General features: G+C 31.7%; 1 protein-coding gene across 1 annotated transcript in view; it reads right to left on the bottom strand.

Annotated features, from left to right (window-relative positions):
- Positions 1–2,870, bottom strand: part of LOC106469743 (DNA-binding protein SATB2-like) — a 23,514-nt gene extending 20,644 nt beyond the window's left edge. The window contains exon 1 of the mRNA XM_022398298.1: positions 2,865–2,870. The gene's annotated coding sequence lies outside the window, so the exon portion shown is untranslated. The remainder of the gene's footprint in view (positions 1–2,864) is intronic.
- Between the last annotated feature and the right edge of the window lie 3,231 nt (positions 2,871–6,101).

The following is a 6,101-nucleotide window of genomic DNA, read 5'->3' as shown; positions in this document are numbered from 1 at the left end:
AGTCATTTACAAAAGTAATAACAATTATATCACACCAACAACTACATTTCTACTGTTATAAGCAACATGTTGGACCTTTTTATCACAATATAAAACATTCTACACCAAGTGGTTTTAACACCTAAAGACATTTAACAGTTCATTAGATAAACAAAATAACAAGTTAAATCTTATAAAATTAAAATTCATTATCATCAACTTTTCTAAGCTTATCATATTTTTCACTTCCTCATTCAGTCTACTTTTAACCTCAACTTCAGGAACTTTGTCAGAAAGCAAGTTTACAACAGGGCTTATAAAGTTTAAGCCTATTATTTTCTCTAATATTTAACTTTGTAGTTTGGATCATATAACTTTACCATTCAAACAGTTTATGATGTAAAAATTGCCCAAACCCTCCATCAATTTTGAACACCTGAACAAATCCTCCTTTAATTCTATTACACTACAGATAAAACTATAAACCTCTCTTCATAGCTTGTAAGCATCCAATTTATTAATTAGTTTCTTTTCAAACACTTTATCAAATATTTTTCAACAATGTAATATAAATTCATTATAATATAATGGTGTGGCAAACGTACTTATAATCATATATAAAGCCATAAGTCTATACATTTTAGCATTAAAGTTTTAAACTTAAGTAGGCATAACTTGCTATCCTGACTGACAACAATAAGCCAACGAACTACACCAATCTACAACCTAGTGTGTCTACATAAGTACATTATTTTTTATCTTCCTCCAGCATCCAGGAGTCTATCCATATAATGTTAATGGTTCTCACCTGGGCTTCGTCTGCTGCTTCGGTTAAAGGAGTCTGGGTGTTGGCTGCAACCCATGCTTCTGCAAACGTTTCCATTGCAGACTGAAAGTCCATCATCCGACCCCAACCTCTTAATCTCTAATAATGTTTACATTTCAGGTATCACATGTATGTTATAACACCATATTCCTCACCACATATCCATCTCAACTGCTGAATGACAGACCTTCGACAAATTGGCGAATGTATGCTCGACTTAAAAAATGAGTTCGACTGTCAAATAAAAAGATTGAGTCAACAGTATTAAAAAAACACATTAAAATGATCAGAATTGTTTAGTATATTTATTTTAAATAATAATTGATGAAAATAAGAATACATATATTTGTTTTAAAAAATGAAATCCGTCGTAGGAATACATAAGCTAGAATACTCTCGACAAACAGCTCTAATTAGATGGTGTTTGAGGCTATAGTACAAAAAAATGATGTATTAGAAGAAGGTGGACGACATGCTAGTACTGGTTCTGTAAATATTATTATATTAGTAGTTTAGTATGGGCAGTGAAATGAGTGGTTATATTAATCTAGAAAACATTTATACTTTAGTTAATATATTATACGGACATCAAAGAACTATTCGGCCTTACATCAACCTTTGGGAAAAGTAATTAATTTAAACCTATCTTTTATTTTTCACTCACTCTATTTCCCTTAGACTTACAAGTTACAGTTACACTCCCATTGTTGGCTTATCCTTATGCTGTGGCAACTGCCATGAGAATAGCAGTATCCAACTGATGAAACAGTATATTGTATTCATTATAAGTAATATAGATTGAACATTAAATTTAATTAGTTATGCTTATTATTATATTTTTAATCCTGATCTATGTGGGAAGCTTACTTCAATCAAAAGTTAATATTGATTATTAAAAGTTTTTAAAAATCTAAGAACACCAAGTCCATACTCTTTCCATTATCAAGGTAATACTTAATGTCTTAAAAAACATTAGTTGATTAGTAATGGAAGATTTCACTTTAGTGAATCAGTGGTGATTTTATTTCACAATATTCTATTTCAGTAGATGATTTTGCAAAACCTTTTTTTTTATCAAATAAATGAAGTGAGGTTGAGAAGTGAGGATGTGGCTACAATCAATAAAGTGGGTGAACATTTGAGAAGTGAGGATGTGGCTATGATCAATAAAGTGGGTGAACATTTGAGAAGTGAGGATGTGGCTACGATCAATAAAGTGGGTGAACATTTGGGAAGTGAGGATGTGGCTACGATCAATAAAATGGGTGAACATTTGGGAAGTGAGGATGTGGCTACAATCAATAAAGTGGGTGAACAGTTGAGAAGTGAGGATGTGGCTACAATCAATAAAGTGGGGGAACATTTGTGAAGTAAGGATGTGGCTACAATAAATGAAGTGGGGGAACATTTGACCACTGCATAATTAGTTTTGGTGTTTTATTTGACCATTGTATAATTAATGTGATGTTTTGCTATGTGTTGAAATAAAAATAAATAAATATTTAGTTCCTAATTTTCTAAAAACAAATTTTGAGGTTATGAAACAAGATTTATCATTGATGAATTAGGATAATGAGTTAAAAGGTGAAATGACATAGATTTCAAAAATCAGTTGCTTTTAATTCAAGATCGGCATGATGATGGTCCTAAGAAAAAAGAAAACAGAAGAAAAATGAAGTATAAACCTAACTGGCTTATCATAGATGTAAAGGAGAAGATCCAGAATAAATGACACAAGTACTTTAAATGTCAGATTGGATGGAATATTTACATACTACAGGAAAGCTAAGTATTTGGTTCAAAAAAGGAAGTAGGAAACCCAAAAGGGCTTATGAGAAACAACTGGCTCATAATGTTAAAATTAATAGCAAGGATTCTTTTTAAGGTAAGCAAAATGTTAAAATGGGGATTGGGCTCTTAAAAGATGTTGATGGCAAGATGTTGAGTTTAATTTGAAGATGGCTGAACATTGAAATGTTATCTTCTCTTCAGTTTTAATAAGAGATGATGCAAGCAACATTCCTAACTGTGAGCATCTTATGGGGATATTGAAATTGACCTGAACCATGTAGATATTAGTCCCTTGGCAAGTAAAAAAAAAAAAAAATAAAGGCACCAACACTAGACATTTTTCCCCACAGTTTTAAAGAAGGTTACAGATTATATACCTAAGCCTATCTTGTTTTTCATCTTTGGATGGTCAATAAACAGCGGACAATTGCCAGAGGATTGGGAAATTGCTAATGTTTCTTCTATTTTTAAAGGGAGTGATACAGAGTTACCCTGAACATTTGGGAAGTGAGGATGTGGCTACCCCACTTTATTGATCGTAGCCACATCCTCACTTCTCAAATGTTCACCCACTTTATTGATCATAGCTACATCCTCACTTCTCAACTGTTCACCCACTTTATTGATCATAGCCACATCCTCACTTCTCAACTGTTCACCCACTTTATTGACCATAGCCACATCCTCACTTCTCAAATGTGCTCATCCTTAGTTCTTGTCCTTCCTCAGAAATATCTTGTGTTAATAAAGCATTCACCTGCATACATGTATAATGTATTATTGAAGCTACTTTTTGATGCTTCAGGCATTAAATACAGTTTTAAAGTGTAAGTAAGTTACATACATCGCAACTGTATCCAAAATATTATCAATTAAAAATATGTGTAATTGAAAATGTACATTCTACTTCTCTAAATGTAAGTCTACTTTTCACTTTCTCCATAAGGTACCATTTGGAAACCAAAATAGATTATTTTTTAATAATTTAGGTATTTTTGTGAGAAATATCATTTGTTTGTTTGTTGGATTTCATGCAAAGTTACTCGAGAGCAATCTGCACTAGTTTTCTCTAATTTTTCAGGGATAGAATAGAGGGAAGGCAATTAGTTAACAACACCATCACTAACTTTCGGGTTACTCTTTTACCAACAAATTGTGAGATTGACCCTCACATTATAATGTCCCCATGGCTGAAAGGGTGAGCATGTTTGATAATGGGACTCAAAACATTTAACCTACAGATTGTGAGGCAAATGTCATAACTAACAAACCATGCCAGGCCAAGAAGTAAAATAAACATTAACAACCCATTACTTTTAACCCACAGATTGTGAGGCAAATGTCATAACCAACAGACCATGCCAGACCAAGAAGTAAAATAAACCTTAACAACCCATTAGAACTTTTTATTTTAAAAAACTAAAGTAAAAATATATTCTTGTTAGAATACAGAGCTATGTATCTGAACTGTGGTTAGAAAAATTTAGTAGAATATGCATGCATTGATTTAGACCGATGATAAGAAAAGTCTAAAAGAATATAATTGAAAACTTCTTATTTGACTTCATTAAATATAAATGTTATAAATAAATAAACTTAGTATTCCGAAAATTGTTTAATTTCAAAATCTACATTGAAGGGAGGTCCAGTTCAATCTACACTTTGATCAATGTGTGTTATTGGGTTATACTAGTTTTGTTGACCAATGACACTTTTTTTCTTCACTTCACCTATCCAGTGTGTAGGTCTTTCTCATAGTGAATACAAAGCACGTTCACACCAATAATACATTTGATACTTTTCACTATGATATAAGTCCAGCTTATCTCTTTTTGGTTAACTTGTGTTCAGGGTTACTGATAAGGAGTGGAATTCTCCTAAACTAGTATAAACCAATAAGACAAGTTGATCAAAGTGTACATTGAACTGGATCTCCTTTGAACTTTGAGATTAAACAATTTACTGAATACTAAGTTTATTTATTATATCTGCTGCTGTATAATGTGAACAACTGAATAGCGGCCGATGACACTTTCTTCACTTCAACTATCCAGTGTATAGTTTTTCTCGTAGTGGCTACAAAACATGTTCGAAAGATCTTATAACATCTGCTTGTGTGTCAGTAAAACATATTGCTCAATATCTTGTCAAAACACCTTATGTTTGATACAGTCAAAACACCTTATGTTTGATACAGCCAATACACTTATGTTTGATACAGCCAATACACCTTACGTTTGATACAGCCAATATACCTTATGTTTGATACAGCCAATATACCTTATGTTTGATACAGCCAATACACCTTATGTTTGATACAGCCAATACACCTTACGTTTGATACAGCCAATACACCTTACGTTTGATACAGCCAATATACCTTACGTTTGATACAGCCAATATACCTTACGTTTGATACAGCCAATACACCTTATGTTTGATACAGCCAATACACCTTACGTTTGATACAGCCAATATACCTTACATTTGATACAGCTAATACACCTTACGTTTGATACAGCCAATACACCTTATGTTTGATACAGCCTTACATACAACTTAAAGTTTATGAAGATAATAGGGATGATAATATCTTTACAATCCTGTATTATGTACTTAGATGTTTAGACTTTGGTAATATATGTTTTTTTCAATCCTGTGTTATGTAATTAGATGTTTTCACTTGGGTAATGTTTTTTCAACCTTGTAGTATACAGGGTGTCCCAGAAGTCTGGACCCATAGGGAAAATATACATTATATTGTTAAAGTTAAACACATTTCTAATGTCAGTTGTACATAGTTGAGGGAAAAAAATACTCTGATGTGACAGTATACCAAGAATTGATAAGTGTATCTGTTAATGGCATGCAATTTGAATAGTAAATAAATGAACAATCAATTGTGTATTTTGCCATATGGGTCCAGACTTCTGGGACACCCTGTACACATAGATGTTTAGTACTTGGTAACTTGTTTCAATCCTGTATTATGTAATTAGATGTTTGGTAACTTTTTTTCAATCCTGTATTATGTAATTATATGTTTGTTAACTTTTTTCAATACTGTATTATGTAATTAGATGTTTGGTAACTTTTTTTCAATCCTGTATTATGTAATTATATGTTTGTTAACTTTTTTCAATCCTGTATTATGTAATTAGATGTTTGGTAACTTTTTTTCAATCCTGTATTATGTAATTAGATGTTAGGCCTTGGGTAATATTTTTTGAACCCTTTATTATGTATATATCTTGTTTGCTAAGAGTTACAATTTGTTAAGTAAAACTTGTATCACTTTAACATTTCTGTACTTGTTTGCTAAACAAAAAAGTTATTGTAATTACCTAAAACTAATGGAATCTAATATTTCAGTGTGTAATTAAAGTTTATTTTGAATCAAAGATAGCTTTTTCTATTTTGATCAAACTTTGAAAAGAAAGTAGTTACTGAAATCATTAGAGAGTTTGTGACACTAACATAAAACATTATGACACTAAAGGCAGAA

Source organism: Limulus polyphemus, unplaced genomic scaffold, assembly GCF_000517525.1.
Source record: "Limulus polyphemus unplaced genomic scaffold, Limulus_polyphemus-2.1.2 Scaffold3638, whole genome shotgun sequence".
NCBI classification, from domain to species: domain Eukaryota; kingdom Metazoa; phylum Arthropoda; class Merostomata; order Xiphosura; family Limulidae; genus Limulus; species Limulus polyphemus.
Note: the sequence above shows the minus strand (reverse complement) of the source record. Positions and strands in the feature narration are given on the sequence as shown.